Source organism: Gorilla gorilla, chromosome 2, assembly GCF_029281585.2.
Source record: "Gorilla gorilla gorilla isolate KB3781 chromosome 2, NHGRI_mGorGor1-v2.1_pri, whole genome shotgun sequence".
Classification (NCBI taxonomy): Eukaryota; Metazoa; Chordata; class Mammalia; order Primates; family Hominidae; genus Gorilla; species Gorilla gorilla.
In genome coordinates this window covers 202,268,736-202,292,277 of record NC_086017.1, presented here as the reverse complement: position 1 = coordinate 202,292,277, position 23,542 = coordinate 202,268,736, and the positions used below count along the sequence as shown (strand labels likewise).

Sequence of the window (23,542 nt, the reverse complement as noted above, 5' to 3'; positions counted from 1 at the left end):
TTTTTAAAGTACATGACAACATTATGTTTAATGCTCCCTATTCCCCCTCTATCAACTATTACTCATTTTCCAAAGATCACATAAATGTTACTGCTTCTGTGAGTCTTTTCCCAATCATTCCCATTGGAATTAGTTATTTCCTATTCTGTCATCCCATATTACAAGTATTTTTGTTGCATTCCATTTATTAATTTTACATTTCCACTGTATTTCTGATTCATCTATTACATTATTCCATACCTCACAGCAATAGCAGCATCAAACCATCTTTACTTTCGTTTCCGCAGTGTAGCTGCATACCTGACTTGTATTAAGGTAATGGTAAGTTTTCCCTCCATTGAACAAGTGATTTGTTGTAGCTTCACCAGGATTACACGGCCTGTTTTGAGGTTCCATCTCATGGGTCCTTTTTAGTTATTTGCTAAAATTAGCTTTGTAATTATTTTGTTAAATATACAAGCTCCTATAAAAGTTGATTGCTGGCTTATTCCTTTAACAACCTTAGTATTACGCTTGATTAAAATCCAAACAACGGGGCCGGGCACGGGGGTGGCTCATGCCTGTAATCCCAGCACTTTGGGAGGCCGAGGTGGGCGAATCACGAGGTCAGGAGATCGAGACCATCCTGGCTAACACGGTGAAACCCCGTCTGTCCTAAAAATACAAAAAATTAGCCGGGCGTGGTGGCGGGACACCTGTAGTCCCAGCTATTCGGGAGGCTGAGGCAGGAAAGTGACGCGAACCCGGGAGTCGGAGCTTGCAGTGAGTCGAGATCGGGCCACTGCACTCCAGCCTGGGCGACAGAGCGAGACTCCGTCAAAAAAAAAAAAAAAAAAAAAAAAAAAAAAAAAAAAAAAATTCAAATAACAGAATGGTCCTATCTCCCTATTGCATTCCACTTGTTCACTTACCATATTTCAACTAATTGGCCAGATTACTGTACTAGTCATGTTTTCCCTAATCCTCTGCCCCAATACACACACACGACCATGACTTTGGGTAAATTTTCTGTACAAGGTAGATACCATTATATATTCTGTAAGGCTACAGGGATGATTAATATTAATATTGTATGGAATGCAAAAGTAAATGCATAAGGTGGTGACTATAATCACAGTTCCACATCCAGTTGAACTCTATAGATAGCTATGTTTTTAGGTGGTTATTATCATTATCACACTTTTCTATTTGAGAGCTTGAGACAAAGTGAAGTGACTGGGTTCGAATCACATCTCCAATAAAGTATAGAGATTGTATTGAAGTTTGAATAAATTATTCTCTTATTCTCAGATAATTTGCACATTGAAAAATATCAGACACACGAATACAAAGAGAAACAAATGTTTAGTTTCTCCAGATTTGAAAGTTAAAATAGGACTGGGTTGTGATGTAAATGAAGATACTCTGGTAGATGTTCTGGCAGCTGAGGCAGTCCTGAGGAGTTTTCAAAATACAACAGGGAACAACTCTTCCACCTTATATGCTATGAATATCTTCTGTCTCATCCAGGAGATGAGCAATGCAGGCTGATACACATCTTTGAACAAAACTACTGTAACTAAAAATGTGAAAGTTTTTTTTTAAATAGCGAATAGTTCTCTATGTCTGATGCATAATAAAATGCATATATGGTCCTGGAGTGAGGGATTATAGGTGGTAAGATGGAGAACGCAGGTTGGCTCATTTAACAAATCACTATTTTTCTCAGCTATGTTCCAGAATTGTGCTAAACATTAGAGCCCTAAAAAGAGCAAGACATGTTACTCTTGCTCCTAAGAAATGCATTCTGAGACAAGAGGTAGAAAAATAAGCATGTTATAGCAAGCACAAAGGCTGCTGTCAATTTCGTGAGCACATGAAGAAAGCAGTCTAACTGCCTCTATCTGGGAGAGTGGAGAAAGGTTTCATAAAGAAGGAGTATTTCAGTTAAGACTCGAAGAGTGTGTAAAAATAGTAAGGGATGAGTAAACACTATGTGCAAAGGCATTCCTGGATAAAATTGCATGTTCTAGAAGTAAGTGTTATATTTAAGCAGAATATGAAATAATTGGGGACATAATCTTTCAATCTTGAAATTAGAAAAATTTAAAAAATACTATCTCAAAAAGTAACAAGATGTAGTATATTTAAGATTAAAATAATGCAGTTCCCCTATCATGTTCAGATTTAACTCACACTCACTTCATGCCTATTATTAGAACATTTTATAATAGACCCAGGCTTTTACACCAACACATTAACCAAATAAATAATCACAGCTTGCTTATTCTCTTTGAGCTATTAAATATACCCCATTCTGAAGTACAGAGATTAGAGAAGTGAGCTATATATAGTCCAAAAGACTAAAACCTCAGTAACTAGAACAGACATTTGCTTGTGGGCATAAGTACACTGAAGGATGTCCCCTCCTCACATTACTAACATGTCAGGATTTTTAACAGATGTTATTAAGACACCACAGTAATGCAGAGATGTATGTAAGCTGAGAGTATAATCACTATGAGGACTGAAGGCTGATGATTAAACTGTGTTGAAATTACTCTGGTGTCCCTCTAATTTGTCACATGACTTAATGTTTAGCTTCGTTATATGGTTTTAAAATCTAAGTCCTTGATGATTTCTTTTTCCTTTTCTTTTCACAAAGTAGATGATGATTTGTAAACTGACTCTTCATGTTCCCAAACCACTGAGCATTTTAAAAATTAGTTTCCATGAAATAGAAGTGGTTTCAAAGGAAGTCTTGGCTCAAGCAGCTTCTGTTTGGGGACTTTGACTGCCAGGATATCCATTCAAAGAAAGATGGTGATTTCTAAATTATTCTATTTTTACTTTGATATCCTCCCTGTAACTCTACAATTTTCTCCATGCTGCTTCCCAGGATCTTCCTCCTGTTTGTCCTCAAGATATGTTACCATTAGCAACTGCTATTACTGGCCTTGTGTGTTCCATCAGCTACCAAATCTTAGTGTAGAAGTGGAAAACCTTGCAAATACAATAGTTTAGGGAAATATTTCCACACATATTACAGGGGGTGATCTTTAGGGTTCTTTTTTTACATTTTAATACATGAAAGGCAGATTAGAATCAAGTAAATTATCTTGGTTATTTTGAAGAAACTAGAGCACAATGATTAGCCTTAATAATATGAACACAACATTAGATTTTCCTTTACATCTTTTGACTTGTTACTCCACGTCATTTTTATGCAAATTTGAAAAACAAACGGTAACTAAATGCTTATTTGTACTAGGCACTGTGTTAAGGGCTTAGAAAGTGATTAGAAAACTCAGAATGAAAATTTTACTCTTCAGAAATCTACCAGTTAGAGAAAGAGACACATAAATCATGATTTTTATAAGGCGACTAGAAGAATTCACATGATGCAATGTTAAATTTCCATTTTTTTTCTGGTGGAAACGCAAACTTGATTTTTATATATTAGGGGCTCACAGATTTTGGCATTAATTCTCCCTAGAGGATTTAGATGTTTGGACATGCCTGGAGGCTCCACATTGGAGAATTACCTGGACTTTCTGTGTATGAGACACCAAAGAGCTTTATGGGAAATAATTCCAAGTAGTAGAGTAGGTTGAGATGTATAAAAAAGAAGTCCATATCTCACTGGAAGAGAGAACTTTTATTTGGCCCTCCTTTTGCAGACATGTACTTAGGTCCTAAGGAGAGAAAAAAAAGAAGACAGAAAGATCTGAGTCTTAAATCTCTGTTAAAGACATGTGGCTCACAGTGTATATGCAATTCATGGTTGTGGTAAACACAGTAGCCCAAGTGGACAACAACGTCCAACAAATGGGCCAAGATAAAAGAAGAGAAATACGTCACGCTTTAGCACTTATGGGCAACTCTGTCACCACATGGGCATCATGTCATCTTCTTCATGGGCACCAGCAATTTTGGCCTGGGCACTGGGAGCAGTGGCTGTTTTGGCATTCCGTGGTGATTTTGGCATTCTTAGAAGTAATCTTTTTTCCATTCGTCTGGATCAATAGAGGATAAAAATGTCAGATAACGTGATCACTGAGAAAAATTATATTATTGTGAGCACATGTGTGACACCCTTTGCAAATGCTAAACACTAGGTTGGTAGAGTTTGAAGAGGCCTGGAAATATTCGCAACCCTGTAGAAAAGCAGAACAGAGAGCATTATTTGATAATGCTATCATAACACCATCTGTCCCTTTCAGGGGATTAATTTCTTCTTTCAGATGATTTTTTTCTAGAGAAAAATAAACTAAAATTAAAATATTTTTATTCTAAACAACATACATCTATCTCACTCTTCTATATTTCTAAACACTATCTTATTTTCAACGTAGATTAGGAAAAAGCAGATAGCCTGCTCCTCAAAAATTTAGCCTTGTGCCAGAAAAATGCCTTCCCTGAAGCTAGTCTAAACTTATGACCTAAATGTTAATTGAGTCCATTAAAAAAAGTTATAGAAGACATTCATGTATGCCCTATTAACTTGTTGTTCCACAAATATGCCAGATACCAATCGATCGTTGCTCACATTCACATCCACCCATCTTTGCCCCACTTAATGGTACTGAAGTTGAATATTGTGGCTCTTGACAGCTAGTGGAATTAAGTCTTCATCAATAAAGAGTGCAAGAGTGAAGCTGCAAGGTGATGGAGGAAGGAAGGCTCTTTCCTCCTGGTTTATCATCCATTATTATTATTCAGCAAGGGAACATCACTTTTATCCTCAGACCATATTTCCCTAGAAGAAACCACTTCCAAGCAGCTCAGACAGTGATTAAACACACCAGCTCTGGCCTATCCCCTCTTTGCATTGGCAGATTGTTTCCACAGACCAGTTCTAGGCTGAACTCTCCGTCAAGTTTCTTTGCCATGGGCAGACTTGTGTGTTCATGTGGGAGCCATGCCATGATACTGAGGTCTGAATTTCAGCATTGGGGCCAGAGCCCTTCTTCTAATCCTTTGTTCCTTTATTGTGTGTGCTCCTCAGGCTAGAGGTGGTAACTACTTTTTTTTGCAGCTATCACTTCTGCACCTCACAAGAATTCTCATTTACTTCTAGTACTTAACAATTCTTTATGTTAAATTTTTTTGTTCAAATGTCTGTTGTGATTTTAATTTTCTGATTGGACTCTGATGGATATATCCCTCTTTATTTTATGGTATTCAAAATAATATATAAATATCCAAATGACAAATTTAGCATCATGAGTAAAAAATAATTTATTTTTACCTTGATCATAAAATTCACCGTTTTATTTTTTATTTTGGTGTCTAGGAAATTCTGAGTACACAATAAACATTATTGAAAAATATTGGAATCCTTATACAGGTTCGCTAAACTTTTCGTATAAAGAGCCAGAGAGTAATTGGTTAGGTTTTGTGGGTCATGCAGTCTCTGTTGTGACTACACAACTCTGTTAAAGCAGCCACAGATGAATGAACAGGAGTGGCTAGGCCCCAGTCAAACTTCATTTACAAAAATGGAAATCTGGCTAGATTTGGCCTTAAGGCTGTAGTTTGCCGATCTCTGCTTTAGATGTGATAATCTCAGTACACGTATTCACAATAAAATTATCATATTTCAAATATAATTTTAAAATACATTGTTCTTTTTATAAAGCTACGAAATTATACAAAAAATGCATAGAATCTAATGGACCTTCAGGTTAATATAAAATAATGTTTTTATTTAGGGAATGTACAGAGCTTGGTAGGTAGAGTCTTAGTTTTGGAATCACACTTTATTTAAATACTAACTCTCATTTCCTCTCTGTGTTCCTATGAGTAGTTTAATTTATTTAATTTTCTTTTCTTTTCATGTAAAATGAAGATATTATCAGGTTGGAACAAAAGTAATTGAAGTTTTTGCCATTTAAAAGTAATGGTTTTGTCATTTAAAACTAATGGCAAAAACTGCAATTACTTTTGCACCAACTTATTTTGCCTTAATAGCCTATGACTATGGTTAGTATCCATAAAAATTTAGTGAATGCCTGGTTTATGGAGTATATTATTTTAGAGAGTAGAAACAACAAAAACTAAGAGTTAGGTATGAATCTTGCCTTTAAGGAAAAAAATGCTGATTTGGGGAAATAGAACAGATACATATGAATAGTTGACATAAGGAACAACTCAGTTACGTAGGTGTGTTATCGAGCTTACTATTTTAACACTAGTTCAGTATTATATCCTTGAAATTTTTGTTCAATGTTAATTTAGAGGAGATTCTGAATGCTCTGTAGAGGAGGCATCCGAGCCAAAGAAGGACAGCTGGTGCTATATCCAGTCTAACTACCCAAAATAGACTATTTTAAAAAAGAAGAGAATGAAATACCTTCATTTGTGAAGGTCAAGTGTGGTCTATTATCAGTCGTCAGAGGGACTTGATAGTACATTGCATTCAACTACAGAAATAAAGTTAAAATTTTTCATACTTCAATATCTGACTAGATACAAGTTGAGTATCCCTTATCTGAAATGTTTGCAGCCAGAAGTGTTTCGGATTATTTTTTGGATTTTGGAATATCTGTATATCTTGGGGATGGGATCCAAATCTAAACATAAAATTCATGTATGTTTTATGTATACCTCATACACATAGCCTGAAGCTAATTTTTTTCCCTTGGAGACACTGAATAAACTGTGTGTCGTGCATTTGCATTTTGGCTGTGACGGGTCACATGAGGCCAAGGCCAAGTATGGAGTTTCTCACTGTAGCTTCATCTTGGTGCTCAAAAAGTGTAGAATTTGGGAGTATTTAGAATTTGGGATTTTTTGGATTAGAGATTCTCAATCTGTATACATTTTTCATACTCTAATTTCTGACCACACACACACACACACACACACACACACACACAATGAGCCTTGACTTGCAATAGTTCAACTTAATGATTTTTCAACTTTACAATGGTGCAAAAGCAATACATGTTCAGTGAAACCATACTTTAAATATCCATGCAACCATTCTATTTTTCACTTTCAGTATAGTATTCAATAAATTACATGAGGTAGTGAACATTTTATTATAAAATAGGCTTTGTGTTAGATGATTTTGCCCAACTGTAGGCTAATGTAAGAGCACATTAAAGGTAGGTTAGGCCAAGATATGATTATTGGTAGTTTAAGTGTATTAAGTCCATTTTTGACTTAGAATATTTTCAACTTATCACTTTACTGGGATGTCACTCCAACATGTGTTGAGGATCATCTATACACACAATGTATACATATACATATGTATATGTATGTGTATATATATAATTATACATTCCCACATATAATTCTAATTTATAGCCCACATATGGAAAAGAACATAGAGAAAACATATTTGCAGAGGTCAACTATCACAAAGAACACCTATGTAATCATCACTCAGTTCCAGAAATGGAATGCTGCCAACATCTATTTCATGCCCCCTCACTATCCCTTCCCTTACAACAAACATAACAATAATATTAATCTGTAATATTACTCTTTACTTTTACCTTCATTACCCTTTATTTTTTAAAATTTCTTAAACATGGAAACATACAGTATGTATTTGACTGAGTTCTTTTGATTAGCATTAGGTGAGTGATATTCTAATATGTTGGTATGTTTAGCTGTGATTTATTTTCATTACCATGTAGTATTCCATTGTATAAATATTCACTCTTCTGTTGATGAACAGTTGGGATTTTCCCAGTTCTTGGCCATTGTGAATATTGCTGTTACAAATAATTTTGCATATCTTTTGGTGCATATATGTATGTATGTTTTTTGATACATACTGAGTGGAATTGCTTTGTTGTAAGGTATTTATTTCTTCAACTTTAGTAGAACGTGCCAAGACATGTACACTAAATTATTTTGGCTAGTCATTGTCTATGAATATTCCATGTGTTTATTGAAAGAATGTGTATTGTGCAGGTGTAGGGCACAGCGTTCCGCATATTTCAATTAGGTCAAGTTTATTAGTCATAGTTCAAATTTTCCCCATCCTTACTGATTTTTTTCCGCTTATTCTATTAGTACATGATTAAGCTGTATTGAGATATCCCTCTATATGGATTTATCTATTTTTTCTCATACATTTTGAGACAATGGCATTAGGTATATACAAATGTGTCTTTTACAACTTTATACTATACAAGCCTAATGGATTAATGTTTTACCATTTGATGTGTCTGTCTTTATTTCTGATAATAGTGTTTTATACTAAAGTTTACTTCAATACTGGTAGACTTAAAAACTTTTTTCAGTTATTGTTCATATTCTACCACTTTTTCCAGTCTTTAACCTCAACTTCATTGTATTCTTATAGTTTAGACATTTTGGTAAGTCATGTATCATTTTTAAAATTCAGTTATATATTTCCTTTAATCAGTCTAGTTGTAGGTAATATGATTATTGATATATTTGTATTTAAATGTATTATGTTTCTATTTTGATTTCTATTTATCCATCCTCTCTCTTTTCTTATTCCTCATATTCATAATCTTTTGTGTAGATTTATGTTTATTTGGTTCTATTTTCTCACCTCGTAAGTGAAAGTTATTTTTTTATTATTCTCTTTGTATTACTTTGGGAATACAATATTATTGACTAATGCAATATTAATTGGTGTTTTTACATTATGCTTAAAAAAATACAAGGATTTTATAACACTTTAAATCTTTTTACCCCTACATTTCTAGCTATTGTTTTTATTGTTGTAATATATTTTAATTCTTTTTACATATATTATATATGACTATGTATTATATATTATATATTATTCCTAAGACAGTGTAATTATTTTGCATAGTCAATGTTTATTTATATTCACCCTGATATTGATTGCTTTTATTGCTCTTCATTTCTCATACATCTCTGATCTTTCATCTGAGATTCTTTTCCTTCTTGAAAAATACTCCTTGTAATTCATTTTGTCTGTTGGGAAAAATTCTCAATTTTTATCAATATGAAGATAAATTTATTTCACATACGTTACTTGAGATCCTTATTTTATTATTTTTCTTAGTATGGAATTCTTGATTCATATTTATTTTATTTCAGTATTATAAACATAACACTTAAAAATGTATTATTTCTTTTGAGCATTTAGCTTTCTGTCAAATCGTTGCCCTTTCAATTTTTTTGTGTGTTTTTAGCTTCCTTTACATACTGTTATTGTCTGGTATTTACAGGATTATTAGTAAGATATGAATATAAAACGGTTTTCTTTTTATCTCAAAGGATTTCTTGAATGCTTTTGTCTTTCATCATTGGATAATTTTCATCCTTTATCTCTTTACTTATTGGTGCTGCTTCTTTTTCTCTTTTTTCTTTTTCTGAGATTCCAATTATACCTATGTAAGACTGTCTCACTATATCTTATGTTTTACTCAATTATTTTGCCTTTTCCATTCTTTTTCCTCCTTGACTAATTAGTATGTTTCCTCTGACTCATCCTCAACATCATTGATTGTTTCTTCAGCTATGTCTAAACTTACAGACATATGTCTAAACTTAGAGACATAAACTTACATTAAATCTTATCATTAAATTATCAATTTCAGTTTTTATATCTTTCAGTTACAGATTTTTTTCTCTGTTATACAGAGAAGATCTGGCAACTCTAATACTTACAGCTCCTGTCAATAAGCTTCTATTTTATTTTGTTTCTGCTACATTTCCTTCATGTAGTCTTGTCTTTATGTGTTCCTGGCTGTTTTGGCTTATGTTTATTTAAAACATTTTTAGATGATTTGAAGATTATTTGAAGTTGATCTGTAGTCCCTGAAAGTACCAGTCTATATTCATCCAGTTCACACTTTCTCCTGGGATATATTGTTTCCAAATTTGAACCAAAAATATGCAGAGGCTTACCAGCAAACTGACATGTTAGCAGATCCTCAATTCTAATTTTTATCCATTCAGCCTTATAAGATCGTCATAAGTGTGACTCAGATTATCTTTCTCTTAGTAGCTTTTGGCAGATAGCCCCATAGGCAGTGTTTCAAATGCTGGGATCACTGTCCACAGCCTCATTTTCCTTTTTCTTACATCAAACAGGCATTTTTTCATTATTTTGTTAGCTTGCCAAAAACTCTCCAATAGATCTATCTGTTTGTCTATCTATCTATCTATCTATCATCTATCTATCTATCTATCTATCATCTATCTACATGTCTACCTCTCTACCTATTCTAGCTTCTCTAGTTATTTTTAGTAGAAAGCTTTATCTAAATTAACTAATATGCCTTAATGAGAAATGGGCTATTAATTAGCAAGATGCTGTTCTTTCTCATACTACTTTGAGCGGTCAATGTACAGGATGTTGTATGATGCTATAGTACAGTTTAGCTGAAAAATTACTTTTAAAAAGCATGATGCGGCTGGGTGTGGTGGCTCATGCTTGTATTGTAATCCCAGCACTTTGAGAGGCCAAGGTGGGCAGATCAGTTGAGGTCAGGAGTTCCAGAGCAGCCTGGCCAACAGGGTGAAACCCCATCTCTCCTAAAAATACAAAAATTAGCCGAGTGTGGTGATGCATGCCTGTAATCCCAGCTACTCAGGAGGCTGAGGCAGGAGAACTGCTTGAACCTGGGAGGCAGAGGTTGAGGTGAGCCGCGACCACACCACTGCACTCTAGCCTGGCTGATGGAGTGAAACTCTGCCTACAAAAAAAAAAAAAAAAAAAAAAAAGATTCTTGCTTCATTTTTTATTTCTAAGAACAACCATGTAATTACAAGTATAGTTTACATTGTTAAATTGGAAATGAAATAAATTCAAATGAATTTTAGATTTTTTAAAAAGATAAATTATTAAACTTGATTTTTATTATTTATTAGTGTATGTTTCCCCCTTAAAAGGATTTGTTCTAAGTACTTTGGATAATGAGGATCTCCTATAATTTGAAGTCAACAGTATATGTTAGCATAAAATTTACATATATAGTAAATATATGTATTTATTTACAGTAAATATAAACATATTTATATATACTTATTTGTTCAAATGTTACTTGTTTAAATTTTAATTTAAATATTTGACTAAAAAAGTCTAAATTAAAAATTCTTTGATTATTAAAATATTACTAAATTAATATTACTAGACTATCTTTCTAAGAACCACCTCAGGTAGTGTTAGGTAGAGTAATGACTACTGAAAGATGCTGATACCATAATCTTATGAAACTTGTAAATATTTATTTTACATGTCAAAAAGTATTTTGCAAACTTGAGTAGGGGCACAGACTATAATAAGAGATTACCCTGGATTATCTAGGAGGGTCTAAATTAATTGTAAGCTGTTAAAAACAGAGAATTTTTCCCAGATGTGGCTAGTCAGAGAGATACAATGTAAGAATGAATTAACTTGGCGTTGCTGGCTTTGAGGGTAGAAGAAGGGCCTGTGAGCCAAAGACTGTGTGAGGCCTGTGGAAATTGGAAATGGAAAGAAAACATCCAAGAGCTTCGAGAAATAAATACAGCCATGCCAAATACCTTAATTTTAGCTCAGTGGGATTTATGTCTGACTCCTGACCTATCGAACTAAAGAATGATGAATTCGTATTGTTTTAAGCCATTAAGTTTCACAGGGCAGTAGTAGAAAACTGATACATTCTCAAAATGAGTTCACTGTTTCTACTTTCCTTCATAGCAGTATTTCTGCATATTATTCCAGTGTGATCTTTTAATTATGGTTATTGAAGAAGGTGTAAGATTATGTCTTTACAATGTAAAAATACCATTCAGTCAACCTGGTACAGTAGATAATATATTGATATACAAAGAGAAGTCTACCTGAGGACACACTGTTATAAGCAATTATTATAAATTGGCTTAATTTTCTTAAAGAAAAATGAAAAGCTTAAAAAATTATATTATCAAATTAGGATGGAAATATTACTGCATTACACTTATCAATGATTCAGAAATGTTGACATATTCTCCTACATCAACTTAGGCAATTACTTTAGATAAGACTCATACATTCAATCAACAAATTTATTAACATTTATTAACATGTGTCATATACTGGGCCATGTTGATTCTGTCTTTAAGAGGCTATTTAGCAAGCAATTTGTACAAATTAAAATAATAGTGGTAGAAAATTGTAAAACATTTTTGTAACAGGAAAGTTCTTTTCTTTTTTAGGAAAGTTTGATGATAGAGGAAATAAAGATAAAAGATAAGTGATGTACACAACCAACATTTAGAGGCTCATGGGAGGCAGTTATTGCCAGAGGATAGCTTGAGAGGACGTAAGTGGTTTCAGGATGTTAAAGAAGAGGCATGCAGAGAAAAGATTTTTAGAGCCTTACTGGTCATAATAAGGAACTGATGTTTTATGGTAACAGCAATGGGAGTTTTAAGCAGAGAGAGATAGTTCAATAAGTGATTTATAAAGATTACACAGCTGGGCAGAAAATAAATTACAAGGGAAATATACTGGATACAGTGACACCCTTTATAAAGCTGACATTATGGGGAAGATGTTAATGACTTGAACTAGGATAGTGGAAGTAGAGACACAAAGTAGTGGATTGACTTGAGGGCAATTTAAGAAATGAAATGATAGGATAAGGTGATTTATTGGTACAGTGGATGCCATATCAGTCAAATTCACACTTCAGGGAATGTTGCTGCTAAAAAGCCTCACCTTTAGCTGGAAAAATCTCTTTCCTGAGATTGCACACCTTCCTGGAGTGGCACATATTGAGTGACTAATCATCATGAAGTTATAGCTGTCTTTTCAGGAATAAACGTGGGGTTAGCTGAGACTTCCATTGAGACTGCATCTCAACTCAACTTTTCCCTTCACCCAATACTGCATATTTTCCCCCTTCCACAGCTGTTGATCCTAAGGGTACTTCCTAGTAAACTTCTGTATACTAATTTGTGCTTCAGAGTTTGCTTCTTAGGGAACCCAATCTATGGCAATTGCAGATGTGGTGGGATGTGTAGTGAATAGTGGTAATTCAATAAACTCCCAGATTTCTGCTTTGGAAACTGGATGTTAGGCATGCCATTTGATGAAACAGAAAATCTCAGAGGAAAGGAATATTTAAAGAAGAAATAAAAAATTTTAGGTACCAATGTGACATCTAAGTGGAGCTCTTCAGGCATCTCTTAACTCTTCTGAGAATAAGAAGGTAGGTATGGGAGTAGAGAACTGAACGTTTGAAATCATGATTGTGTAAGTGGGAAAATAAATTGACTAGAATATAAAAACATATTACAAACCACAAACTTTACCATGAATAACCATTATCTGGCATGTTTTATGTGAATTTTATAAAAATAAAAGAGGTTATGAAAATATATCACGGCATTCTACCTCCTTTTTACCTGAGACCTAAAGTTCAATTCATTGATGAGAATATCATCTATGTTATACTGTCTTAAGAGCAGTTGATAATAGTTCTACAGAGCTCAAATTTAACTAGCTAAGAGAGACTAAGAAAGCATTTTAATTTGCTTGACAGATTTGTAACAGAAAGAATGCACACCAAAATAATGTCTTCGGATGAAAAAAAAAGCATTATAGTACAGTGGAGTTTCATCCTGTCCTTTAAGGTCAAGAGCATATTTTGGCTTTTGTTTGATCCTCAATTCAAAACATCTGTCCTTATTAATGATGTGGTAAAAAGGGTCATGTAATATTTGGCACCAAAGGACTGGCTTCTCTAGAAGCCAAGAGAGAAGACACTCTTCAGCTATTTCTTTGGCTCTGCTTTGCAGAGAAATAAATTCATCTTTGCTACACTGAGGATTGCATGGTCAGAAAATTGTTGCAGAATAGAAAACTCAGTTATTCATGACTTATTTTTTATTGACCAGAAACTAGATTATAAACCCAATTTTCTAACTCAGGGAAAACAAAATAAGATCTGTGACTGAGAATCCTTTATCTGAGAGTGGAGAATGTCATTTTTCATTTTTATTTGAAAAGATATTTGATATAAAGAAGGCAGAGGCTATAATTATGGATCAAACAGAAGCTCAGGATCAACACATTGCATTTATTAATACAATACATCTTTATCTGAATACCATGGAAAAAATTGACATAAACCTTATCCTCCCAGTTATAAGAAGTAAAGTCTTTGTGCTGAAATCTGTTTGTCCTTCCAGAATCTCTACCCAGCTTTTTCTATCTGCACTTTGCTCAGGGAGGCTCACCTTGTAAGCTGAATCAATTGGCTCCTTTGTCTTCTAGCATTCAGTTGTTTAACCAATACAAGACACTTCCACGAGTTTGGTGAGTGTGAGGGGAGTGAAGTCAGAGTGTTATTCTCCTATTCAGTCTTTCACAAGGATTGTTAAATGCTGACTTTCTGGATGGAAGGTCACAATTTCTGTCAGGTAGACTTCTCTCTCTCTCTCTTTGGAAAACTATTTCTTCACTTCACTCTCAGGAGGCTCCGGATGGTAGCAGTGCTTCATTGTTAGTAGTCCTAGGGTAGTGAGCAGTTTGTTACAGTTTTCCTACACAGAAAACATAGTATTGCCAAAAGAAAGGCTTTATAAAACCCTCCTCTAATTTCCAGTTTGAGTGTGCCATTTTGTGTGTGTGTGTGTGTGTTTTTTCTAAGCCTCTAACCTGAATTCCTCAGGCCAAGCAGGTAAAGCTTAATGCATAATTCTTAACCGTTCTTCAAACCTCCTCAAAATCATATTGTCATAAAAGGTAGAATCAATGAACTTTGAATGGTATTTAAAAAATCTTTCACTTTCCTTTACCTAGGCTTCTAAATACATATGAGGTGTCTTCAAAGTTCATTAAAAATGCATAGTATAAAAACACTATGCATGTATTTCATTTTTTTTTTTTGGCAACAAAATAAACTTGTACTAACTTGTCTTAACATGTCTGAACAGGATCTCATTTGTGGCACTAAGGAAAAGACACCAACTTAAAAAGAGCCCCTGTCAGAGAGCAACACAAATTCTGCTAAAATTGAAGCAAGAACAAACATCAAAGGTTTGCAGAAGTTTGAGTGGAGGAATGGTGAAATCATTAGTTCTTTACAAAAAGTTTATGGGGACAATGTCCCAAAGAAATCAGCAGTTAACAGACAGATAATTCATTTTAAGAAGGGATGAGATGATGTTGAAGATGAAGCTCACAGCAGCAGACCATCCACATCAATTTGCAAGAAAAAATTAATCTTCATGTCCTAATTGAAGAGGATTGATGATTAACAGCAAAAACAATAGCCAACACCATAGACATCTCAAGTGGTTCAGCTTACACAATTATCCCTGGCCTGATTCAGCTCCTTCTGACTTCTTTTTGTTTCCTAATCTTAAAAATCTTTTAAAAAAATCTTTAGAGGGCACCCATTTATAATTATGTAAATTATGTTAATAATGTAAAATAGACTGTATTGACATGGTGACCTTCCCAGGGCCCTCAGTTCTTTAGGGGTGAACTAAGTCACTGGGATGATCACTTACAAAAGTGTGTTGACTTAGATGGAGTTTATGTTGAGAAGTAAAGTTTAGTTTTTAAAATTTTTATCTATTAATTACATTTTCCATGATCTTTTTGTTAAGTTCTCTCATATATTCATTATAAATTGAGAATTTTTAAATTTTGTAATGCCTACTGTATGCATGGAACTGGACACAAAGGTAAATCAAATATTAAACCAGCTCTTGGGAGTAGGAAACAATAGTATGTCACAGACAGAAAATGTGAGCTGGAAAGTGTATTAAAAATATGAATGGTGGGCTTTGGAAATTCAGCACATTTTCTATATTTAGAACTAATAATTTTATATTTGACTTTGTTTTCAGGGCTTCTTTTGATCTCCTTTATAGATTGCATTTGCTTTCTTTAGCATGCTTTGGTTTTCATGTTTCTTTTTTTTGCAATTTAGATAGCTGTGTTCTGATTGCATTTATAAAACTATTTCCTAATTTATAAGCTTTGAAATTTATTATCTCTCCATTTGAAAGAATGAGGATGTGTACACATATGCCTTCCTACATTCTATGCTTGCTTTCATCATCTTAATTCTTAATGAGAGGTAGTTATTTATCATAAAGATATATCCCTTTATATCTTCTTCATTAACCATAATTATTTGAATGACAAAAGCAAAGTGGCAGAATAAAAATGTTCTACTGCAATCTCCAACAGAAGCACAAATTTTGACAACCACCTACAGATGAGAATATCTTTGTAAGAGTCCAGGAATCCAGCAGAAAAGTTCAGCACAGAGCTGGAACAAAAAATCCAGGAATAGACATATTGAAAAAGAGTAGGAAAAACAGTTTCACTTCATTTGCACTAACCCCTCCCTAAAACAGGACAATGCAATACAAATAAAAGACTTTTCAGCCCATGATTTCACCCATATGGGAAAGTGAGAGAATAGTGAAAAAGCACTTAGCTTCCACAGATATGTGGAGCGCTGCCCAAAAGGCCCACTTTTTTCTCACCGTACACAGAACGCTGAGGTGACTGGCACGGTGGAGTGGTGAGGAGAGACTGGGTTCAGGGACGAGAGATAGGCAATTATAAAAATGAGGACTCAGAACCCAAAAATGGATTTTGGATTCTACTAACTACTTCAGACACCCAAACAGCCTTTTGGGATGAGCCACTTGGAATTCTTCACCTGTAGATGGACTCAAATGGCCCAAGAACACCCTAATGCTTCATGTGTCTTACCCATCCTACACTGTGGCAAGCTTCCCATGTAAGCTCCCCTAAAATGTTAGTGCAAGCCTCTGCAGATGGCTCATAGACATGGGAAGACACCTGGTTCAACTCTGCAGAATTGTGAGGAGGCACACAAACTTGGACATTTTAGGAGGTCACTCTAGGAAAAACAAATAGGTGGCTATCAGCACCCAGAATGACTTTTCAGGATCAAGAGAAGTCATATAATCATAAGAATTGCCCCCACCTCCAACTCCAAGAGGGAAGAAGAGTTGTGTAGGGAATACATTTATAGGAAAGGTCTTAGGGAACCCCAGAATTCCTAGTAGGGTTGACTGTGAAGGTGTTTTTCTCCCAAAGCCAGTAATTAAAAACTAGAGGATATGACTTCTTCAAATGCAAAAATATCCCAAATCTACAAGGAACATGAAACATCAAGGAAACATGACACTACTAGACAAATGCAATAATTTTTCAGTAACTGAGCTTGAAGAAATGGAGATCTATGAAGTACCTGACAATTCAAAATAATTGCTTTAAGGAAGTTCAGTGAGCTACAAGAGAACACAGGTTCAATAACATCAGGAAAACAATACATGAACAAATGAGAAGTTCATCATTTAAAGAACCCAGAAATTTTGGACCTGAAGAACACAATGAATAGAATAAAAATGCAATAGAGATGATCAAGAGCAGATGTTATTAAGAAGAAGAAAGAATCTGGAGAAAAGAGACAGAAAGGGAAAGAAATCTTATTTTTAAAAAATGGCTGAAAACTTTCCAAATAAGAGAAAAAATATAGACATTCAAGCACATAAAGCTCAAAAGTTTCCACACAAGATCAATCCAAAGATGAGTTTACCAAGAAATATCATAAGAAAACTGTCAAAAATCAAAGACAAAGAATATTTAAAACAGCAAGAGAAAAAAAGATTCATCACATACAAGGGAAACTTAATAAGACTGTCTGAAGATTTCTCAGGAGGCACTTAACAGGCAAGGAGAGAGTGATGCTATATTCAAAGTGCTGAAAGAACAACCAACCAACCAAAAATATTTTATGCAGAAAATCTGTTTTTCAGAAATGAAGAAGATATAGTTTTCCAGACCAAAAAAAAAAAAAAAAAAAGCTGAGAGAGTTTATCACCATTAGATCTGCCATGAAAAAAATGCTAAAAGGAGTTCTTCATGCCAAAAAGAGGAATGTGTATCATTACAACATATCAAAGTATAAAACTCATTGGTAAAAGTAAATACAAATATTTCCAAATTCAGAGTACTGTAATACTGTAATGGTGGTGTGTAAATTACTTTTAATTCTGGTATAAAAGTTAAAATACAAAGTATTAAAAATAACAGTAACTACTATAGCTTGTTAATAGATACACAGTATAAAAAATGTAAATTGTGACATCAGAAACAAAATGTGGAGAGGGGTGTAAAAGTGTAGAATTTTGTATGCAATCAAAATTAAGTTGTTAACAGCTTCAAATACACTGTTATAGCTATAAGATGTTTTATGTTAGCCTCATGGTAAAATCTACTATAGATGAAAAATCTATAGTAGATACAAAAAGATAAGCAGAAAGGAAACAAAGCATACCATTGGAGACAACCACTAAATAAAAAAAGGATGACAGCAAGAGAGGGAGAAAGAAACAAAGGAACTAAAAACAGCCAGAACAAAATTAACAAAATTAACTTTGTTAGTAGTAAGTTCTTGCCTATTTTTGATTACTTTAATTAAATTCTCTCAGAAAGTGACATGGAGTAACTGAACGAATAAAAGAAAACAAGGCCCAACTATATGTCGACTATGGGAAACTCACTTCAGCTTTAAGGACACACATAGGATGAAAGTGAAGTGAAGAAAAAAGAGATGCCATGTCAATGGAAATAGAAATAGAGAAGAGGTGGATATATTACACAAGACAAAATAAACTTTAAATAAAAAACTATAATGAGAGACAAAGAGGGTCATTACATAATAATAAAGTAGGCATTTCATCAAAAGAATGTGGAATTATAAATACATATATGAACTTAACATCAGAACAACCAACTATAAAAATCAAATACTAACATAACTGAAGGGAAAAATAAACAGCAATACAGTAATGTAGAATGTAGGAAAAGTAAATACCCTATTTTTAACAATGGATAGATTATCTAGACAGAAAATAAAAAAAAGAAACAATGGACTTGAACTACACTTTAAACCAAATGACCCTGTCAGACATATACAGAACATTCTATCCAGCAGCAGGACAATACACATCTTCTCTAGTGTGCACAGAATATTCTCCAGGATAGTTCATTTGTTAAACCACAAAACAAGTCTTAGCAAATTTAATTAGACTGAAATCATATCAAGCTTATATTTTTCAACCACAATGGTAGGAAGCTAGAAATCAATAATAGGAGGAAAACTTAAAAATTCACACATATGTGGAAAGTAAACAACATACTCCTCAACTAATGGGTCAAAGAAGAAATCAAAAGGGAAATTTAAAAATACCTTGAGAAAAACAAAAATAGAAACACAATATACCAAACTTAGGACATGCAGCAAAAACAGTTCTACAAGGAATTTTATAGTGATAGATACTTATCACACATTAAGAAAAAACTCTAATGGCCGCGTGCGGTGGGTCACGCTTGTATGCCCAGAACTCTAGGAGGCTGAGGAGGGTGGATCACCTGAGGTCGGGAGTTTGAGACCAGTCTGGCCAACATGGGGAAACTCTGTCTATACTAAAAATACAAAAATTAGCCAGGTGTGGTGGCACATGTCTGTAATCCCAGCTACTCGGGAGGCTTAGGCAGGAGAATTGCTTGAACCCAGGAGGTGGAGGTTGCAGTGAGCCGAGATTGCGCCATTGCACTTTAGTCTGGGCAACAAGAGCAAGACTCCGTCTCAAAATAAATAAACAAATAATAAACAAACTAACTCATAACTTTTAAGGAACCAAGTCCAAGGTTAGTAGAGGAAAAAAAGAAACAAATATTATGGCTGAAATAAATGTAATAAAGACCAGAGACCAATAAAAATAGTAAACCAAATTAAGAACATTACTGTAAGGAAAACAAATACTATGGCTGAAATAAATGTAATAAAGACCAGAGACCAATAAAAATGGTAAACCAAATTAAGAGTTTATCTTTGGAAAGGTAAGCAAAATTTACTAACTTTTAGCTAGATTAAGAAAAAGGGCTCCTCAGGAGGCTGAGGCAGGAGAATTGCTTGAACCTGGGAGGTGGTGGTTGCAGTGAGCCCTGATCACACCACTGCACTCCAGCCTGGGCCACAGATCAAGACTCCTTCTCCAAAAAAGAAAAGAAAAGAAAAGAAAAAAGAGTGAAAAGAAAAAGGGAGAGAGAGAAGACGTTACAAATGATATTACTGGAAAAAAATAGTAAGAGAATACTATTAACAATTATGCGCCAACAAATTGCATAACATAGAAAATAAAGACACATTCCTAGAACAATACAACCTACTAAAGCTGAATCATAAAGAAATAGAAAATCTGAACAGACCAATAATAAGGAAGAAGATTTAGTCAAGAATCTCTCAATAAATAAAAGCCCAGGACCAGATTACTTCACTGGTAAATTCTACCAAACAATTTAAGAAGACATAGTACCAATTCTTCTCAAGCTCTTCCAAAATATTAAAGAAGAGTAAATATTTCTAAACTCATTTTACAAGGCCATCAGTATCCTGATACCAAAACTAGACAAGGGCAGTACAAGAAAAGAAAATTATAGGCTAATATCTTTGATAAATACAGATGCAAAAATCCTCAAGAGAATACTAGCAAACAAAATTAAACATCACATAAAAGTCTCACATGCCGTAATCAAGCAGTGTTTCTCCCTGGGATACAAGGATGATTCAACAAATGCAAATTAATTAATGAGATATAGCACATTAACAAAATGAAGGATAACAAGCATATTATTATCTCAACAGATTCAAAAAAACACTTGACGGAATTTAACATCCTTTGAGACACAGCCTCTCAACACAGGTCTCTGATAATGACTAATCTTTATGGAGAACCTACCCTATGCCAACTACTGTTCTGAGTACTATACTCAACTGGTTCTTACAACAACCAAATAAAGAAGATACTGTTTTTAATTCTTATTTTAGAGAACAGAAAACTGAAGCACAGAATGGTGAGTACTAGGCCAAGGTTACATAAATAAGTACTAGAACCATGTTTTGGGATATAAGCAGTCTAGCTCTGTTATCTATGCCCTTAACCCCAGCATTCTACTCCACTTTATTTCATATGTGCATAAATGTTTTTCTAAGTTCTCACTCAGGTTTTATTGGTCTAGTTATTGAACTAGTCTCATAATATTTTTAAAACTCCTGTGCTTTTTGATATATCCCAATATTGGGAAGGATGAATATTTGTTCTTTCTACAAATTAACCATTGTGTATTTTTATACTTCAAGGTAAAATTTTAAATAATTTTACTGGGTTCCAGAAAAAAAACCTGTTGGATTTTGACTCACATTTGATTTGAATTTATAGACTAATTTGGGGGAGCATTGGTACGTTTATAATGTTAATCCATCCATAAACATGAAATGAATTTCTTTATTAGTTCATGTTTTATATTCTTTATAATCTTTAATATTACTTTTTTCTGTATAAATTCCTAGTGCAAGGTAAATTTTTGTCAAGTGAATTCCCATTTTTTTCTATCACAAAAGGTATCTAAGATATAACCTAGTAGGATATTATTAATGTAAATATTTTTTTAAAAAAATCTAAAAATGTTTTGCATTTTGTAAATTCATCTTGAATTTAGAATCCCAGATAAATTCCATAATTCTATTTTCTTTTAGTTCTATTGCAATTTCAGTGTAGTCAGTTCTATCGTCTGCAGATAATGCCAGTTGTGTCTCTTCCCTTGGTATCTTTATACCACCTATTAATTTCTTCCCCTGTTATACTCCTGTGTTAACTGGACCTTTTTATCTTATTCTTGACCTTAAAGAAAATATAGGCTGGGTGTGGTGGCTCACGCCTGTAATCTCAGCACTTTGGGCGGCCAAGGTGGGCAGATCACCTGAGGTCAGGAGTTCTAGGCCAGTCTGGCAAACATGGTGAAACTCTGTTCCTACTAAAATAGAAAAATTAGCCGGGCGTTGTGGCATGTGCCTGTAATCCCAGCTACTAGGGAGGCTGAGGCAGGAGAATCGCTTGAACCCGGGAGGCAGAGGCTGCGGTGAGCTGAGATCGTGCCACTGCACTCCAGCCTCAGCAACAGAGCGAGACATGGACTCAAAAAAAAAAAAAAAAGGAAAAAAAAAAGAAAAATATATCTAAGTAAATATTTTAAAAATAAATCCTGAGGTTTCCTAAAAAGGTTTTGGCTAAATTAAGAAAGTTCTAGTGTATTTCTAGCTTTATATGCTTTTTTTCTAAACATAGTACTTAATATTTATTCTAACCAGCACAAATGGAATAAGAATACATGACTCAGTTACCAATGCAGGGTCCTCTGTCTTGATTCACTCCTTTGTGAAATAACAGAACTGAACCTGATAGTCCTTAAGGCTCATTTTTAGTTTATTGTTCTAGAAATAGATTATTATGCTTTGGAAAAATTTATATCTAGAACTCTGAAATATCAAAAGTTAAAATATAACTCTACTAATTTCATAAACTATAACTATAAATGCCAATCACAAGACTCCTTTGTGATTAACAAGTATTACCACCCAGATCCTCTACTTAACTCATTGTGTGACATTGAGGGGTGGCTTCATCTTTGTATGTCTCAATTTTCTCACCTGTAAAATACCTTCTTTTTGTATCTATTGAATAATCCCCCTTATTCTGCTTTGGGGCTTAGAATCATATGGTTTAGTAAAATGAATTACATAGCTATTTCTCTTTTTATTTTTATTTTTATAACTGTGTTTAAGGAAAGTTTAGTATAATTGATCATAAAATTGTTTGGGTTTGGATATTTTCCTTTTAGAATCTAATGATTACATGCCTTGGGGATAATCTTCTTGTGAAGTATCTTACTGGTGGTACATAATGGTAAAGGGTTCAATTCAACAAGATGAGCTAACTATCCTAAATATATACACAACCAACAAAGGAGCACCCAGATTCATAAAGCAAGTTCTTAGAGAACTTCAAGGAGACTTAGATACTCCCACAATAATAGTGGGAGACTTTAAAACTCCACTGACTATATGAGACAGATAAGTGAGACAGAAAATTAACAAAGATATTCAGGACCTAAACTCAGCATGGGATCAAATAGCTCTGGTAGCTATCTATAGAACTCTCCACCCAAAAACAACAAAGTATACATTCTTCTCAATACCTCATGAAAAATACTCTAAAATGGATCACATAATCAAAAGGAAAATACTCCTCAGCAAATGCAAAATAACTAAAATTATAATCATCAGTCTCTTGGAACCTAATGCCATCAAATTAAAAATCAAGACTAAGAAATTCACTCAAAACCATGCAATTAAATGGAAATGGAATAACCTGCTCCTGAATGACTTTTAGGTAAATAATGAAATTAAGATAGAAATCAAGAACTTCTTTGAAACTAATGAGAACAAAGAAACCACATACCAGAATCCCTGGGACATAGCCAAGGCAGTGTTAAAAGGGAAATTTATAGCACTAAATGCCTACATCAAAAAGCTAGAAAGATCTGAATTTAACAACCTAACATCACAACTAAAAGAACTAGAGAACCAAGAGAAAACAAACCCTAAAGCTGGAAGACAATAAATAACCAAAATAAAAGCTGAACTGAAGGATAGTGAGACATGAAAGACGACTCAAAAGATCAACAAATTCAGGAGCTGAATTTTTGAAAAAATTAAAATAGACAACT

General features: G+C 33.9%; 1 protein-coding gene across 3 annotated transcripts in view; it reads right to left on the bottom strand.

The window, feature by feature from the left end:
* The window catches only part of OSTN (osteocrin), a 276,583-nt gene that overhangs the window by 91,918 nt on the left and 161,123 nt on the right, over positions 1 to 23,542 (bottom strand). For all 3 annotated transcript variants that reach the window (XM_055382159.2, XM_055382157.2, XM_055382158.2), the window contains one exon: positions 14,155 to 14,429. The gene's annotated coding sequence lies outside the window, so the exon portion shown is untranslated. The remainder of the gene's footprint in view (positions 1 to 14,154; positions 14,430 to 23,542) is intronic.